Genomic DNA, 19,934 nt, shown 5'->3' with positions numbered 1-19,934 from the left:
TAATGCATAATATTATAGATAATATTTCTTTCTTAATAGTACTATAATTACTTTGTGCTGGATTCCATACTCTTGAATGGAAACGAACAATTTGTTCAGGTGATTCGGAAGAAATTGACTGTTTGAGAATACCTGTAACCAATTTCAGAGGCATCAGTTTCAACAATTTTGAATGAATTGGGATTTGAAATGCCAAGACAGGGTAAAGTCTTAACATGTGATTTAATTTGTTTGACTATGGAAGTATGAGTATTAGACAATGATGAGGGATTTTCCTTTAGACGATCAAACAAGGGTTTGCATTGTTGTCTAAGATGTGGATAAAATTCTGCAACATAATTTAAAGATCCTAGAAATCTCTGTAATTGGGTTTTGTCAATGATTTCATCTGGAAACTTATTTGCAAATTGAATTACTCTATCTATTGGTTGAATGGTTGACTGGTGAATATTGTATCCTAAAAACCTAATTTTGGTTTGGAATAACTTAATTTTGGTTGCTGAGACAACTAATCTGTTTGACTTAATTATTCTAGCAAACATGTTTAAGTGTTTCCAATGCTCATATATCGATTTGGAATAAATGACAACATCATCAATATAAACAATTGAAAAATGACTATATTGATTAAATATTTCATTCATGATATTCTAAAACTTACTGAGTGCATTCTTAAGACCGAATGGCATTACATTCCATTCATAATGACCAAAAGGAGTGACAAATGCTATTTTGTATTTATCATCCTCAAGAATTTGAATTGGTCAAAATCCAGACTTCATGTCAAATTTTGAGAAAATTACAGCTTGACTAAGTCTCTTAATTAAATCTCTTTTGTTAGGAATTGGATATCGTATCCATTCTAAAACTTCATTAAGTGGTTTTTAATTAATGACTAACCTGGGAGTTCCTTTTTCTAATTCAACATTTTTCTGGACATAAAAAGCAGGACAAACCAAGGTGATTTGTTTTTTCTAATGATTCCTTTATGAGTAGTTCTTGGATTTCTTTTTTGCAGAATTCCATAACTTCTTGACTCATTTAGATTGGTCTGGCTTTTGTTGGTATTTTCTTTTCATTAAATTCCTTATTGTAAGGAAGTTTAACAATGTGTTGTTTTCTGTGCCAAAAGCGTTGAGAATATCCGAACAAATTAACAAGTTTCTTTTGAAAATTGTCAATGCTTTGTAACAAAGATTTGTTTGTTAATTGTTCTTCAATTCTTTTGTAATTAATTTCTTTTTTTTAAGAAATTAATTTGTTGTGATTTTTTGGTAACTAAATTGATGGTTTTTGAGATGCTATCTTTTTGTAATTGTCTTAATTTTTTGAGATTTGTTTTCGTGCAGAATCGAATATGATTTTTTGTCCTAACATTTTGGTGGTTATACAATTATGGTGTACCTTAAAAGGATATAGGAGAGCTATGAAGGGGAGACCTAGAATGACTGGGTCTGAAATATTTTTTATCAAAACAAATGGAGTTTTAAAGCAAACATGGGCTTTTGGGATTTCATATTTTAATTGCATCGGTGACTGATTTACAACACTAAGAATTTCTGTTGATTTATGAAAATACTTAGTGGGAATTAAACCTTCTTGGATACAGTTCAAGTCTGCACTTGCGTCAATTAAGGTAATTGTTTCTAACTGGAAGTCTTCAATTATTATTTTCATTTTAGAATACCATTTCTGTATCCTAATTTTTTGTAGTAATCCTAAAACTAGATGTTCTGTTGGGTTTTCTATGGATTTGGATTCTGACTCTTGGTTGGAGGAAGAACTATTGTGTTCTTCATCATTATTGCCAAGGAGTGCTTGTGTTTGGATACTACTGAGATGTGAACAAATTTCTATATTTTCTAATTTTAAAGACTTAATTTCTTCCTTAATTTTATTGACTTCTCTTTGTAAAACTTTGACTGTAATTTCTTTCTTAGCCCTATTAAACCTTTCTAGGGTTGTGCTAAGGCATATTTTTGGGGCCTCTTGGGATTGACTAGTACTGGCTTCTTCAGGGGAGACTAACTTCTTTAGTTTCTTTAAATAAAATGACTTTAATTCAGGGTCATCTACTTTGCCGATTAATCCGATAAGAAGATCTTCTTGTTTATTGAGGACTGAAATCTTTTTACAGTAAGTATCAGTGCATCCTATTTTAATGTCGGGGGATGAAAGACTACTTGAGGAATTATTGGAAGAAGACGAATTAGAACTTAAATCATCTTCGGATTGACTATGGTCTATGTCTCTTAATTCTAAGACCTAGATTAACTGGGTTTTCCCTTCCTCAGAGATTTTCAACTGGTTGATTGTTTTCTTGACTCTACATTTATTTACATAATGACCGAACTTGCCACACTTGTAGCAATTTCCTTTTCGTTCTTGGTTTTTGGAGTGGAATTTTCCTGAGGGTTTTCTCTTCCACTTTCTGGGCTTGGGTTTCTCGTAAAATTTATTTGTTTCAAAATTCTTATTTTATAGTTGGAATGTCTCCTACTTGAGTACTTATTTGGGTACCTGTTGTAGGCTTCTGATTTTTTCTTTTTGTTGGATGGAGCAATCGGAGGTAATCCATATTGTTCACAAAATTTCCTAATTCATATTTGGCTATTGATTTGTTTTGTAATTTTCATATCAATACACATTTTCTATCATTTTTTCTGGATAATATTAATAATATTTCCACAAGTAATGGTATGATATGGTATAATATTTCCACAAGTAATGTGTTGACTGCGTCTGGGACTCCTCGTCCTATATGCTCATCAAAGATGGGTGTTCCATCTTCGTCTCTTTTGATTGCATTTTTAATTTCATTTATGGATTGTTCAGTGAGATGTTTTTTCCACCAGGAATGGAGCTTTCCTGTAAATCCAATGACCAAAAGGTTGACAACTTGTGTTTGACTGAGATTATGATTGGTAAAATAACTATTAGCAACCATGGAGATGTGTTGTAATTTATTAAAAAATTCTTGTTTTGATAATCCATCTATGTTCCATTCATAGAGTTTTTTTCAGCTGAGACTGAGAATTGATTTTGGATGTTTCTTTCTTCAAATTGAATATCCAGAGGTGTTGGCCTTGGATACCAATTTTTTGGTAAGAGTTGTTGGATTGACTCATTTGTTCGTGATTCGTTTTAGTTCAAGATTTTGAAAAGCTTCTTCTACTTTTCTATTGGAATTTGTTTCACTCTCGTCTTCTGAATCCTATATTGCAGAAGTTGTTTCTGGTTGAGATTCATCTGGATGTTGTAAAACATTGACAGTTTTTTCTTGTTTTAATTCTTGTAACATTTGATCTATATTTTGACTCGTGGAAATTGTTTTGAAAGCTATTGTGCTAGAGGAAGATTCTGGGAAGTTAACTAAGGATTTTTCCCTAATTGTTGGTTTTGGTTGAGAAAGTCTATCTATTTTGGTTTCTATTTTGTCTAATTGTTTTCCTATGGTGTGTAAACTTTGGTTTGTAAAATTGTTTTGTTCGATGACTGGCTTGACTCCTACATCTTCTTTTGGAAGTTTGAAAGGAGTGGCTGGTACTTGTGTGTTTGCAGTTGTAATTAAAATTGTTTCTTGTGGAGGGTGACTAGAAGAGACTATGGTTTTCTCTTCTTTAACCCAATTTTCTTTGGTGATGACTTCTATCTTCTTTTCAGACTCATAATATTTTTCAACGAAATCGAAGAAAAATACTTCAAATCTATGCTTTTCATGAAGTTAGTCCATTTATTGTAAATGTCCAATTTATGTTCTTTTGTATATTTATTTCAAAAAATATTTCTTCTGGGAATATTTTCTATTGCTTCGATGTCAGCATTGAGTTTCTTCCATCGAATTTTGAATGGTTTATTTAGTACAAGTAATTGGTGGTTAATTTGACTTGCTTTGAAGTCGGATTCTGTTGGAGAGGTTTGTTCTCCTTGGTTATGAGTGTTGGGCTGGTATTATGGGTGAGTTACCTAAGAGGTTGTTTCTAACAATTTAAATTTTATGTTGATCAAATCATTAATTAATTCTTGCTGGGTGACTGCTGAGCTAGTTTCTACTACTTTTAATTTTCTATTGACTAAGGAATTGATTAAATCTTGATCTCAACCCACCATATCGGCTGATGTGGATCCATAAAAAGAATTCCTACTTAGTTCTAAAAATTTGTGTGACTGGTCTAACTCGTGTAAGTGGACACTAGATTTTCTGGTTGGACGGTCAAAGTTGATTTTAACTGTTCAGTCAAAATATTGTTCTATGTTGTCTAGGTTGACTAAACTATTTTGGATACTAATTGGTTTGCCTTCATTGATCAAGCACCAATCTGAAGGTAGATTGATATCTAACCACCTAATGGTTCTAGGTATTTTAATGTTGGCATTTTCTTGATTGGTTTGTATCAAGAGTGTGTGGTCTCGAGGACTTTTAACTAAGGCTTGGAAGTTCATGTTTGTTCCTGTGACTTTGTAGTAAACTCTGAAAATTAAAGCTAATGGTTGGACTCCTTCAAGGACTTGGTACCTTGAAGTTTTATGTTTAATGTGAGTACTTTCAGCATGTGGGGGGGGTCTGAAAGACTTATTGAGAGATCTGGGAAGCAATCAAAATGAATTGGTCCATTGTAAAGACTTGACTCAATCATTCTAAGAATACTATCATTGAAGTCAGTGAATCTTACATCTCGGAGACATAACAAAATAGAGGTCTTAAGGCCTCTTCTTGTTAAGGGCTTGACTGCTATTTTACTAGACCTGTGTGAGATCTGGGAAGCAATCAAACTAGAGGTATTGAGGTCGATTCAACTACAGAATTACACTTCTCCCAATATTCATAGCCAAGTACAAAGTCCCATGGATCTTGAAGTGGAATTATGAAGTCAAAACATGTGAAGTTTACAGAGCCAGATCAGTCAAGTGGTGGGATAAATTCAACCATTAGAAGACCATCAGTCAGGTCCTCACCGAATTTCCCATTATTCCACTCCCGGTCATTCCGGCACAACTAGCACAGCCATCACTGCTAGCCATCCTGGAACAATCATTATCAGACATTAGTCCATCTTCGTCCCTCAAAGGAACAATTAAGTTTACCAAATCGTTAGGCTCAAAGAAAAATAAAGCCATTCAACTTAAACATTTAGCACAACAATTACTTGCAGAAGCAGCGATACTCCATACTGAAGACGAAGAAGCCACAGACTTCGAATCTTCAGACGCATCCTTACAGCAACCATCCAACTCAGCAAGCCAAAAAACATAGTCAACTAAGTGGGCCGACTACCAGGATTCCTAGGACCCATTTGCTTAAAGCCATGTGAAAACTTCAGTCATCATGTCAAGTCATCATGTGAACACAGTCATTTGCCATGTGAAGCATTCATAAATTATTCTCACCCATGATTCTGACAAAGTTTGGAGTCATTCATTCATTCTTCCATCCCGTGTTTCCACAATAATGGCAGCAAATATTCTTCCACAGTAAAAGCAACAATTATTCTAACAAATTTCACTGTTCATCAATAGTGAAAGCAAGTCATCATTCAAAGTCATCATTCATCAATAGTGAAAGGAAGTCTTCCAAGACCTTTTCCAAGTCTTTAAGAAGTGAACTACGAATGAGAAGGTTTCAAGTTTGGAATTTCAACAATTTCTCAATCAAAAGTTTCTTTTTGAGTTCACACTGTACCCAAAGAAATAAAAAATTGTAAACACTTTTTAGTTTGGAATGTCAAGGATGCCTACATGCACCAATATCCTTTTCATCAATCATTTTCTTATTTGCTGACTCAATTGTCAGTAAATCAATTGTAAGTTCCAGTGTAAGTTTTGCAATAAAACTTAATTTTAAATTATATTTGCATCATTAGTTTAAATTCATTATTTTCATTATGAAGAATATTTTCATAACAACTGATCATGAATGACATAAAATTCTTACTCACAGTTAATTCATCGAATACCTCAAGTTCAAGGTAAACACTGATCAATCATTTGTTCAATTCTTTCTATTTGTTTATAACAGTTGGTTTCATGGCATTTTTAATCCTGGTTATCCTCCACATCAAGTTCCACATAATTCATTTAACAGTTCATTCTACCCTAATCATCACTGCCCTTGGTATAATTCTCCTCATCGCTATTATTATTATCATTGCCCTTGGTAAACTCCCTCATTTGGTATAATTTTCCACATCGTTATATATATATATATATATACACACACACATACAAGGAATCTCCGGGAAACTACTCTAGGTGTCAAACTTTAATAATGTAACAGTCTCTAACGTCCCAAAGAGTTGGGTGATAGTTCTTTAAGAACTTAGCATTGATTGGATGTTTCTGTGGACCTTCTTCTAAATCTGCCAAGTAATATGCCCCCTTATCTAATACTTTGAGAATCATAAAGGGGCCATCCCAAGTAGGACTCCACTTCCCAAATCCTTTAAGTTGAGCCCCCAGTGGTAGGATTGTCTTCCAGACTAGCTCTTCTTCTTCAAAAGATTTCAATTTTGCTCACTTGTATGCTCGGGCAACAACTATTTTCCCTTATTAGATATTGTTTAGAGCTTCAATGTGGACAACGTCTAAATCTTTAACCCCTTGACATATAGTTTGTACAAACTCATCACTTTGTAAATCAAATTGGTTCTGTAATCTCAAAGAGCTTACATTGATTTCCATAGGAAGTACTGCATCTTGCCCGAATGTTAATGCATAAGGAGTAGTTTCAATTCCTATCCTTTTTGAAGTTCTATAAGCCCAAAGAGTATCACCCAACTTTTCATGCCATTTCTCTGGGCTATCTGCCACCATTCTCTTGATGATGTTAACAAGAATCTTGTTGCTGGCCTCTGCTTAACCATTAAACTGGGGGTAATAGGGGCTAGACTGAATCATAGTTATCTTGAATTTTTTTGCAAACTCCTCTACCTTTTTTGAAACAAATGATGGTCCTCTATATGTAACAATGACTTCAGGCACCCCATACATATGTAGGATCTTGGTCTCAATAAACCTTTTGACAACAGCTAAATTAATTGCCTTCATAGCTAAGGCTTCTACCTATATGGTAAAATAATCAGTTGCCACAATTATAAAGGTATGTCCTTTGCTAGAGACTGGATATATTTGCCCGATAAAGTCCATAACCCATCTTCTAAAAAGTCATGGCTTTACAACTGGATTCAGAGGCACTGTTGGAGTATGTTGCAAATGACCATGCCTCTAGCATTCTTCACACCCTTTAGCATAAGCCTTGAAGTCTTTTTCCATATTGGGCTAGAAGTAACCATATCTTTTTAGCAACCATCTCATCTTTGTTCCTGCTTAATGAGCTCAACAAATTCCCTCATGTACCTCAACCATTACTCTTATTGACTTTTCTAAACCCAAGCATTTCAGTAGAAGCCTATATAGGGTCTTCCTCAACAAAATTTCTCAAGAAATTAATCTTTCCCAGTAATCTTTGCAATTGTACTTTGTTGGTAGGTGTAGGTGACTCTATTATGGCTTTGGCTTTATTCTTGTCCACCTCCACATCTCTTTAATGAACTATAAACCCAGAAAAGTTGCCCGATCTGACCCCAAAGGCACACTTTTTTGGATTCATCTTTAATTTGTGGGTTCTCATCCTTAGTATAGCTTATTTGAGATCTTCTAAGTATTGCTCATCAGTTTTAGACTTCACCACAATATCATCAATGTATACATCCATACTATGCCCGATGAGGTCATGAAAGATAGCATTGATCGCCATTTGATATGTAGCACCAGCATTTTTCAACTCGAAGGGCATAACAACATATTCATAAGCCTCTACGTGTCTAAGGCCCTTGAATGCGGTTTTATGTATGTCTTCTTTAGTCATTTTTATTTGATTATAACCAGCATTACCATCCATAAAGGACAACACTTTGTGTTTTGCAACTGCATCAATAAAGTGGTCGGCCATAGACATAGGATATTCATCTTTATGGGTTGCTTCATTAATCTTTTTATAATCCACACAGCATCAAATGGCATTAGTTAATACTTTTAATACATTTGCAATGTTAGCCAGCCATTCTACGTACATTGCAGGTCTCATAAAGCATGCTTTTACTAGTTTCTCAATTTCTTTAATTATTTCTTCTATCTCATTTGACATCCTTCATGGAGCTTGGTTTACCGGCTTGTATCCTTGCTTTATAGGCATTATGTGTTCTACCAACATAGAATCCAACCTTAGCATTTATGTATAATGCCATGCAAAACAATCCTTGAACTCATGCAAAAGATCAATTATTTTCGCTCGATCGACAGGTGCTAGTAGGCCACTAAGCTGTATTAGCCTTGGATCCTCCACAGTCCCCAAATTAATGGTTTCTAAGGGGTCTTAGACTCATAGTGCTGGCTTATCGAGCTCTGTAGATAAAAACTCCATCGATTTTAGGACTTCGGGCATGTCATCAGACCAATCTAAGATATATATACATTTTTCCATGTGTATAACAACTTCTACATTTTTCCCAAAAACTTTCCTTGATTATCTTTAGTGTTGAAATCTCCTTCTTCCACTCTGCCATTTCTTTGGCTGAGCTTTGCTTAATTTATCTTCTTTCATTTCCATACTCTAGCAATCTTTTGATTAAGGACTTGACTGATACCATTTGGTCCTTCCTCTTTTGGTTTGTCATCATTGGTGGTGGTAGGCTGGGATGACATGAGGCCTATTCCATTCCTTCTTAACAAGCAGCAATCCTTGTTCCAAGAGCTTCTGAGCCATCACCTTGGTAGGGCGGGCGTTCTAATCAGCTTCTGAACATTGCAGAATCTCGACATCGAGATTATAGAAGTTAGCCTTCATGATATTGGTTGTGGGGAGAGATGGCCATGACTCGGCCTCCACGATTTCCCAGAACCCTTGCCCGATAGTAGTTGTTTCAGGGTAAACAACAATTTATTAATGCAACGTAGATAATATAAACAAGCTTTGGTGTATCCAGTCTCTTCCTAATAAAGCACCATAAGTGGAATTGCTATCTACCACAAAGAATGCCATTATGATCTTTTTGGACCCCAAATCTACCTCTAAAGGCAGTATACCATGTGTTTTAGTAACAGCCCTAGAAAAACTAGATGTCATGAAGTCTGTTGGGATGAAATCTTCTTCACTTCTGGCAAGCCTTTTTATCTGCTTAAGGGGTAGCACATTAACTGCTGCCTCTCCATCTATCAACACCCTTTTGAAATGAACCCCTTCCAAGTGAGCTATTACATAAATGGGTTTCAAATGGTTTGCCAATGACAACCTTGTTTTTTCCGAACACCATTCCATCCATATAGATTCTTTCGGGCATCTTTTGCAAGGAGTTAGGCAAGGTGAACACTTTCGGCTATTCTTTGCTATTTTCTTTAAGGTTCACAAGGGCCGTCATTAGTTCTTATGATAAATAATCTACTTTCATGACTATCGGTTGTTCTGGTTCAGTACATAACATGGATGACAACACATAAGTCATGTTAACATGAAAGTTGCTAAGTCCAGGTGCTTCCTCATTCTTATCCCCAATCTGGCATAGGAACTGATCCATCCAAGCTTGGCCTTCTTCATTTAACATTAACTGTGGTGCTTCATCTTCTTCCATTATGTTGAAATCAAGTAGATGTTCGGGAGTTCCAAAAGGAATACCCTCCTGTTGTGGTGGAGCTACTATTCTTTTAGGAGATATGGTTCCAAAATGGATAGGCTCTGTGTTTCACCCCGGTGTACGCATCATAACCATACTCTCTTGCATTCTTCTTAATACCTTGTATTTCCCCAAGTAAGGTGTCTAAGGAACATGTTCTCCTCCCCTCTCTGCCTTGTTATTAACATTCTCTAGCTCTCTTCTGCTCTTCTAACTTGGCTACCTCTCACTTTCTTGGACAAACTTTTCAATCTTGACATTCCCCAAACCTTTTGGCAAAATAGGGATTTGTAGTGAATTCATATGTGTTTTGTGTTGTTTATGCACCCTTCTTATCATTGATGCCCCTATTTTTCTCACCGGCCTTCCATCTTTTCCTACTACATACCATTTTCGTTCGAGTTGGGCCGATTTTACCTTTGTAACTAGTGGCATCGGGCTTATATTCCTTTCTATCCTTCTTGACCTTGTGTTACTATGACTGGTTGAGTAAGGTACTTTAACATCTCTCCATCGTGGCAACTTCCCATCCTTATCATCTACCTCTTTAGAGGATTCAAAGTTTATGAACACTTCAGACAAATTCTTAGGTTCTGAATCTTCTCCCAATCTATGAAATATATTCGTGGAGTTTTCTTTCTTGAACTCAGGTTTATGAAGGTTAGCCTTGCAGGCTTCTTGTTCTTCATTCCCATTTCTTTTAGCTAACTCTTGGTCAATGATGGCACCTGGCACTGGTACCTCTAACTCACATTCACATTGGCACTTACTACACAACACTACTCCCCTAATTACCTCTGCCTAAGGCATATCAGGAAACCTTCTACTTCCTTCATTGAGTCTACTGCACCTTTTCTTTCTCCTTCCATAGTAACTCTCCATTTTCCTTTCTCCACCGAATTGAGGTTTATCATATTAATTGGAGCTTCAGGGAAAAAATCTATGACAATCATCATGTTAGCCTAGGGCTTTTCTAGTAAAAACTTCCCCTTGACAATCAAGTCTTGAATCCAATCTCTAAACTGCACACAATTGGTGATGGAGTGATTGAAAGTATAGTGAATCTTGCAGTACTTCTTCCTCCTTAGTTCCTCAAGTTTGGGCATCTTCGTGGTATCATTAGGCAAGATGACTCGGGCTCTTACTAGTTCCTCATAGATGTCAGCAACCTTGGTTAAATCAAATGAATATGCCTGATATTTGGAGGCTTAATAAGAACAAACCTTCCATCATTCATCACAATCTTCTGATCCTTAATTAGTTAAACCAGACCCTTCACTGTCAAAGGCTTGAAAGGAGTAGTCATCTCTATCGCACACAAATCTACTCATTCTCTAAAGTTATCTTCATTATCTCTTGTTTCAAAATTTTCAAACCCTAACTGATGTATTGGTGCTTTATTTTTGTAAAACGGGGAAGTCTTGGAAGAGTGTTTCACTTATTGTTCTTCTGTCAACAACTTCTCATATTTATTTGCTGCATCACCAGCTCTTGGAGTTCATTAAATTGTACATCATATAACTTCTTTCTCAAGAGCAATCTTAAAGCCTTCTGTGCAATAACTATCAGTTGAACATGATTGATAGGAAACTGGCATCTCATCCTAATTCTTCTGAATCTCATTATGAAGTCCTCTGTAGATTCATGTTGATACTACTTTACCTCCACTAAGTTATTGATGGTCATCTCTGGCTCCACTCTATATAAATGCTCGTGAAAAGCCATCTTCATTTGCCCCCAATTAGTAATGGAATTAGGAGACATCAAAGAATACCATTGGGAAGCCAGCCCTGCCAGAGAATTCCCAAACAACCTTAACTTATAGTTAGGATTATCTTCAAAAGCCACATAACAGTTTGAGGATTTGAAAATATGATCTTTAGAAGACACATTACAATCTTCCCTACAAAAAGTTGGGAAGGCAAGCATTTTGAAATTAGGATGGAATGGATTCTGTTCATCCACATGGAGGGAAAGGCTTCTGGTAGGTGATTATGAACATCAAGCGGGCTTGAGGTTGAACATTTTGCACCACCATTCTCCTTAACTCTACTAGTTCATTACTGAGTTGTTGATTGGCTAAATTGTTTCGTAGGGAAGAAGAACTCCCCCACTTCAAGCCATGATCCATGCCCGAGAAAGCTTCATTCACTGGATCGGGCTGCCCCCAGCCAGCTTCTCATCCGTTATAAACCAATGGTGGTGGTTGATAAGGTGGAGGTTTCCTTCCATCAGTAATCAAATTTCTGGTACTAGGGCCCTCACCTGGATTGAGCATGCCAAGTTTTATCAGATCTAGCCCCCTAGCTTCTTAACTTCTAATGGTGCACGCAAGAAATCTGGCAAGGCTGGATTTTGTGCCTCGTCTCCTGCTTCTCCTTGATTGCTAGCTCCTACCTGTTCTTTCTTCTTCCCTTTATCCCCATTCTTTCTGAGCAAGGGAAACTGGGGGGGGGGGAGGTAGTTAGTTCTTTCTCCAGATCAAAAACTCGACTTTCTTCATTAGCAATTCCTTCCTTTAGTGGGACGTATTCTAATTCTAATTTTCTCTTGAATGTCCCTGTTAAAGAGCATAGCCTGCTAACCTCTCCCCTAGTTTCCAGGGAGATTTTTTCCATGCTTGTCAATATTTACATCATGGTGGCTTGTAGATCCGTATTAGTCACTTTCCCTCCAGACTTCTCTGAAGAAGTCAGGCTTTCTATGATCCTGCGATTGAGTGCGGATGGAAAATCTCCTGGTAGCTTTGTCATGTTTGCTTCCGTTGGGCCAATAAGCTGTTTGAATTCCATTTTCCACCTGAACATTTGATCTTTTCTTCGTTTTGGTATATTATACAAGATAGGGCCACACCGAGCGTGACAAAATTATGTTCGGGCTAGATATGTCCCTTGCATAACTCCCCTGGTCTTTCTCATTAGGCAAAGTTTGATGTTTGGTTCTCTGCAACATGAATTTATTTGTACCTTTGTGGGGCTTTTGTTAGGCATTCAGGCTCACAATCAGGACTAATAGAGATTCAAGCGTGCCACCGTTACCTTTATTTAACAGATTGTTTTCTTGGTTGCTTAGTTAGTTGTTTACTTGCACCAGAAGTTATTTGTACTTCTTGTCTTAACGGGATTGTCCACTTATGGGTTAAGTATGTACTAAGTTCTTTTCAATGCCTTTTGACAAATGACTTTTATTTATAGTATCATATGTTCTATAAAGGAGTTCAAGGTCATTCAAGTTAATTTCTTAGTTATTAGTTTAAACCGACAATAATTAGTTTGACAAGATTACTTATAACTAAAACTGGAGCAAAAATAATTGGAAATGACATAAGGTTCGAAGTAAGATACAAAAACTACATATCTACTTTATGTAAGTATAAATAAAGGAGATTCAAGCAAGATTACAACCTTGGTGGGCAAGGTTCTTTGTTTTTGCAGACATTTCTCCTTGTATTTTATAGTGATTGAGACCTTGGAAAGTGAAATATAAACAAGGTTTACTAAAGAGATTCGATACTACAACAAGGGAGTAGTAGCAGAGTTTCTAAAATTGGACAAAAGAAAGTTTTCTATGGTGGACCTGAGACTTGAAAAGGACAAGGGGTGAACAAACTAAAGCTTTTCCTGGTTTTCATTGTTGAGTGTAGAATTAAGTGCTATTTTTTATTGGTTGAGGGACAGATTCTGTTCGCACCCTTTGCTGCTTTTATAGACTCCTTAACCCAAGCGTTTAGGCCTTCACTTTTGGTGATGGCTTATAGAGAATGGTGAGTCATCATCTGCTTTTGTTAATTACTTACCCATGCCACGGAAAAATACTTTTTGCTGAGGGTGAGCTACCTTCTGTAGTTTGTCACTTCACATAGGCTTGTTACCTATTAGCTGCTAGAAAATGGTTTTAAATTCACCCTAGGCTGCCACATGTCCCAGTCTAATCCCTTTATGTTTTACGTACGCCTGGGCCTTCACTTGATTTGAGCCCAATATTAAATATCCACCCAAATAGGATTTTCATGGCCGCAGCTAAAACAACAATAGTATCAGCTTTTTCAAAAAGTTGAGGTGTGAAGCGTAAGGTGGAGAGAGAGAATATTGAGGTCACGGGGAGTTGGATATGGGGTCGACCACCCAAAGCTAGGGTTATGAAGAGCAAGGTTGTAAAGGAGAAGCATTTGGACAAAAAATGGGCATGGAAATTAAGTGTGAGGCAAACTCGGAGCTCGAAGAATAAGAAGTTGGGGAGATTGCAGAGGGCTTTAGTGTAGAGGGTGGAATGATGGTGAAAAGGACACGTGGTAGTGCAAATAAGGGGTCAAATGTACCCGAGGAGCGACCAATGTGTGATACACTTGAGGATGAAGTTTCAAAGGGGTGAACTTGGAGGAAGAAAGATGTGATAAGGCAAATAGAGAGTTTGATGTTGGAGGAGAGAGTGGTGAAAATGGTGAAAGTAGAAGTGGCAGTGGTGAAAAGGGTGAAGATGGAAGCAGGAATGGCATTAAGGGCAACGACGGAAGTGGGTGTGGTGTGAACGAACTTAAACTAGGGTTAGAGATACTGATTGCATAAGCTCAACTCAGTTAATTATGAGTGAGTCTTTTACTTCATTATATAGAGATTACAAGATGAATAATATTACACACTTGAGTATTAGGAAATATATCTTGTATTTCATCATCTGAATAATATTACACACTTAAGTATTTATACAAGGCATAAAACTTAGTGAGTAAGCTAACTAATCATAACAGCTGTCAAAACTAACTACTATACTATCCTCAAGTTACACCTCTAGAGGATACAATTACATTTTTACCCTTAATATCCCCCCTTAAACTAAACTGAGGGATCTGAAGTGCTAGTTTAGAACAAAGAAACAAGAATCTTGGTTTTGACAAACGAGATTAACTACAAAGCTGATATCAGGTCTAGTCTATGTAAGATACTGAAGAGTACCAACCAAAGACCTGCATTTAGTGGCATCTTCAAGTAAAGGAGAAGTATGATCAAGTTTAGAAGTACTCAAAGGTGTATTGCAGGGTTTTGCTCCATCCATGTTTGTTTTTTGTAAGAGATCCAAGATGTACTTGGTCTGATTAATGAAAATGCCAAAGGAATACCTCTTTACTTCAATCATAATAAAATAATGAAGTGGTCCGAGACCTTTAATGGGAAACATGTTGCTAAGATGAGAGATAACTTGGTGACACTCACTAGATGATGGTTCAGTAACCAAGATATTGTCCACATACACCAATACAAACACAAGATGTGGAGATTGTTTGACAAAAAGAGAATGATCATTCTGAGATCGAATGAACCCAAGAGAGTGAAGAGCACCTTGTAACTTATCATACCAAGCCCGTGGGGCTTGTTTTAATCCAATAAGGATTTATGAAGCTTGCAAACATAATGTGGATGCCTAGAGGCCTCAAAACCAGAAGGTTGCTGCATGAACACTGACTCTTGAAGTGTGCCATGTAAAAAGGCATTACTTACATCCAGTTGATTCAAAAACCAATTGAATTGAGAGGCAAAAGTAAGAAGCAATTTGATAGTAACAGGTTTAGCTACTAGACTAAACGTTTCAGAATAATCCAATCCCCCTTGTTAGTGAAAACCTTTTGCTACCAACTCAGCTTTATACCTGTCAATAGATCCATCTGGTTTCCTCTTGATTTTGAAAACCCATTTGTAGCCTACCAAGTTATGAGATGGAGATAAAGGAACCAAAGACCATGTGTCTGTGCTACATAAGGCATTGTACTCTTCTTGCATCGCTTGGCACCAATAAGGATACTTTGAAGCTTGCAAATATGTAGTAGGTGAAAAATCTTGAGAAAGATGAAGGGGAAATGGAAGTTTAATGGCAGCATATGCTTTTGGTTTAAAATCCCTGATTTTGATCGTGTTTGCATTGGATTAATATTAGGATAAGGGAGTAGGAAGAGATGAGTCAGAATCACTAGGTGGGAGGTGAGAGGATATAGAGATAGAAGCAAATGTAGATGGCAGTAAAGGTTGAGAAGCTGCAAAAATATTTGGAGAGATTGAAGTGGAAATTGAAGGTTGAAAGGGTGAGGAAGTAATAAAGGTAAAGATGACTTCAGATGGTATAGGTAGTGAAGATTGTATGAGTGGTTGAGGTGGTGGGGAAGAAGTATTTGAAGATAGGAAAAGTGACTGATTAAATGGAAAACTGGATTTATCAAACAATACATGCCTCGAAATATACATCATCTTTGTGACTGAATCAAGATACTTATAACCCTTGTGATGCAAACTGTACCCCAAGAACACACATACTTGCTTTTTGGTTCTAGTTTGGAGGAAGTATAAGGTTGCAGCCATGGAAAACAATTGCAACCAAACACCTTGAGAGTACTATAATCTGGAGATTTCTTGAATAAAGATTCCCAAGGTGAAGAATTGGTAGCAATAGGAAGCCTGTTTATCAAATAGATTGCAGTAGCAAAGGCCTCAACCTAATAAACATAAGGAACCTTGGATGCAACTAACAGAGTTCTAGCAGTTTCAACGAGGTGCCTGTGCTTTCTCTCAGCATATCCATTCTGCTCTGGAGTGTGGGGACAACTTAATTGATGTTCAATACCATGATCAACCAAACATTTGGATAAAGAAGAACTTAAAAATTCTTCACCAGAGTCAGACCGCGAAGCAATGATTTTAGTACTCAGAGAGTTCTCAACAAGAAATTTAAATTGCACAAATATTTGAAAGACATCATATTTATACTTCAAAGGAAAAAAAAAACCAGATGTATTTTGTGTAATCACCACAAAAATGACATAATATCGATATCCATGACTAGAAGTAACAGATGTTAGCCGCCATACATTTGTGTAAATAAGTTCAAAAGGCTTTCTGGTAATACAAGAAGCTGAAACAAAAGGAAGCCTTGAACACTTGCCTAATGCACAATTTGAGCAAAAGGGCTTATTTGTACTATGTAAAACAGAAATACAAGACTGTGCAAACAACTTATGAAGAACTTTAGTAGATGGATGACCCAATCTTTGGTGCCAAATGGTGCTTGAAACCTTAACAGCTGCTGCAAAAGCTTTAATACCAACAAGTGAAGTAGATCGTGAAGCATGAAAATGATAGAAACCATCTTGAACATGTCCTTTAAAAAGCATCCTCCCAGAGAAAAGATCCTTCATAATGAAGTGAAAAGGATAAAGATGCATAGAACACCAATTGTCATGCAAAAATTGATTTGCAGATAGAAGATTTTGTTTCAAATCAGGGACATGTAACACATTGTTCAGTTTAAAAGTACAAATGGATGTAGGTAAAATCGAAGAGCCAGAATGAATAATGGGAAAACATTTGCCATCACCAATAAAGACTTGGTCTGGACTAGTGTAAGCTTCTAGACTTTGAAGATGAGCATATGAGTTGGTCATATGGGAACTGGCACCAGAGTCGACAAGCCATGTTGGTGTAGAGAACGACGTATTAGCAACCATAACCGACTACGAGGATTTACCATTGTAACTTGAATTCATCCTATGAGGACATTCATACGCTTCATGATCAAACTGTTGACAAATTTGACAGATGATCTTCTTGCCAGAGTTGTTGTAATTTCCAGAACTGTTGGAATTGTTATGACTTCCACGGTTTTAATTTGGCCTTGAATTATTGTAATAAAAATTACCATGATTACCACAATTGTAATTTCAAGAATTGAAAGAGCCACGACCCTGATTGTTATGACTGAATGTAGGCTAAACATATAAGGCTTGAGATGTGGGGTAAGAAGAATACCAGTAGAAGAATGATATGCATGAAAGGGTGTGGCAGTAATGGTTTTCTTGCGATTTGCAAGTTGAATCTCCTTGCTAAGAAGCAGACCGTGTAATTCATCAAGTGTAGTATTACCAAGACAAAATTGAATAGCATCCACAAAATAATCAAATTCAGGAGGCAAGCCATAGAGAGTAGTAGAGATAAGTTCATAATCCTCAACCGGAGCTCCGACACTGGCAAGAGCATCAACAATTTCCTCAATTTGCTGGAGATATTGAGCAGCAGATAATTCACCTTTGGTCAGATTGCGAAGCTGTGAACGAATTTCATGAATATGAGATTGAGAAGTTGTTGCAAGACGTGATTCCAATTTCGCCTAAAGTTCACGAACAGATGTAACACCAACAGTGTACAAAATTAGGGATTCAGAAAGTGTAGAATTGATCCAGATAAGAATATTCTGATCATTCTCAAACCACGTTGTATAGTCCGGATTCAAGATCGCAGTACGATTACCAGATTAATCACAAAGAAATTGAGGCGATGCTGGCAAAGATCCATTAATCATACTAGTAAGATTGTACCTGCGAACGATCGGAGCAAAGAGTGCACTCCAGGTGAGATAATTGGTGGTAGTGAGCTTGATCGGTACCATGAAGCCAATGTTCTGGATGGTGATAGAGGAGCATTTTGGGAATTTGAGGAGTTAGGGTTTGGAATCGCATCAGGAGATGGATGAAACTGTGAACCGAAGTTGGATAACAGCGGTGAATCGGAAGTCACCATAGCCAAAGCTTGAAGAATTAGGGTTCGCAGTCGGTGTTGAAGATCAAAGAGAAAACGATCAAATCAGAGAAGAAGCGGGAAAGTGGATCGAAGGTCGTGAGACATAGAAGGCTGGAACCATATTAGGAAATATTTCTTGTATTTCATCATCTGCATAATATTACACACTTACGTATTTATACAAGGCACAAAACTTAGTGAGTAAGCTAACTAATCATAACAGTTGTCAAAACTAACTACTATACTATCCTCAAGTTACACCTCTAGAGGATACAATTACATTTTTACCCTTAATAGTAGTCAACCTTGACATGGCACATCTGAGCTTGATAGACTGGGTTAGGGGCCACCAAAAGTGCACTTATATTATCACACCATAACCTTGGTTGATTAAGAGAAAGATGAAGATTGCGAAAAATGTGACGAAACCAAGATAAGGTGGCAGCTGTGTATACCATTTGTCTGTACTCGACCTCTGTGCTTGAACAAGACACCCCCGTTGTTTCTTGGAACTCTAAGACACTAAATTATCGCTAAGAAAAATGCAATATCCCCTAGTTGAGCGACCATCATCGGGATCTCCTGCATTATCTGCATCGGCAAATGTAGTGAGAGTGAGAGGGCTGGGTTTATACACAATTCCATAATCATGAGTAGCCTTCAAATATCGTAGGATGTGCTTTACAGCATCCCAGTGAGCAGTGGTTGTTGAATACATCTATTGGCAAACCCGATTCACTGTGAAAGCAATGTCAAGTCACATAAAGAGAAGATATTGTAAGGCTCCAACCATACTTCAAAAATCAATACCATCAGACAATGGTTCACCTTCATATAAACTCAATTTCCTTCCAGTTGTAGCGGAGTGGTGAATGGTTTGGCATCAGTCATTTGAGTCTTCTTACGTAGGTTGAGAATGTACTTTGACTGAGAAAGGTACATGGCATCAGGTGTCCTCTTAATTTCCATTCCCAAAAAATAATGTAAGGGGCCAAGATCATTCATAGAAAACATTTGGCCAAGTTGGTGAATTAACTGAGAAATATGACTGGAATTGTTTTGCATAACAAGAATATCATCAACGTAAATCAACAAATAAATAATGGTTGAACAATTGAAGAAAGTAAAGAGTGATGAATCTGCCATAGACGCCTGTAAGCGACAAACATGTGAAGGGAATTGAGGATCAACAAAACCTAAAGGCTATCTCATATAAACCTCTTTTGCCAAAAAACTATGTAGAAAGCCATTCTGAACGTCAAGTTGGCAGATGGGCCAATGATAATGAAGAGCAATGGAAAGAAGAAGTCTGATTGTAGCAAGAGTGACAACGGGACTGAACGTCTCACTGTAGTCGATACCTTCTTGCTGGTGAAAACCATTAGCCACAAGATGAGCTTTGAACCTCTGTATGGAGCCATCAGAATGCCGCTTAATCTTATACACCCATTTATTAGGCAGGACGTTCATAGATGAATGAAATGGCACCAAGGACCATGTGCCAGTACGTTGAAGAGCATTGAACTCTTCTGCTATAGCCTGTCGCCACTGTGGATATTTATTAGCATGTGTAAAACAAGTAGGCTCAACCACATCATTAGTTACAGTGGAAAGAAAAACATATTTGGGATTGGGTTTGTGGATTCCTTCTTTAGCACGTGTGATCATGGAGTGAGTCGGTTGTATTGTTGTCTGAGTTTAGGAGGAAGAA

General features: G+C 37.0%; 1 pseudogene; it reads left to right on the top strand.

Moving 5' to 3' along the window:
* LOC126609013 (FHA domain-containing protein At4g14490-like) overlaps positions 1-19,934 on the top strand; it is a 50,040-nt pseudogene that overhangs the window by 23,516 nt on the left and 6,590 nt on the right.

The sequence above is a fragment of the Malus sylvestris genome, chromosome 16 (assembly GCF_916048215.2).
Source record: "Malus sylvestris chromosome 16, drMalSylv7.2, whole genome shotgun sequence".
Classification (NCBI taxonomy): Eukaryota; Viridiplantae; Streptophyta; class Magnoliopsida; order Rosales; family Rosaceae; genus Malus; species Malus sylvestris.
Note: the sequence above shows the minus strand (reverse complement) of the source record. Positions and strands in the feature narration are given on the sequence as shown.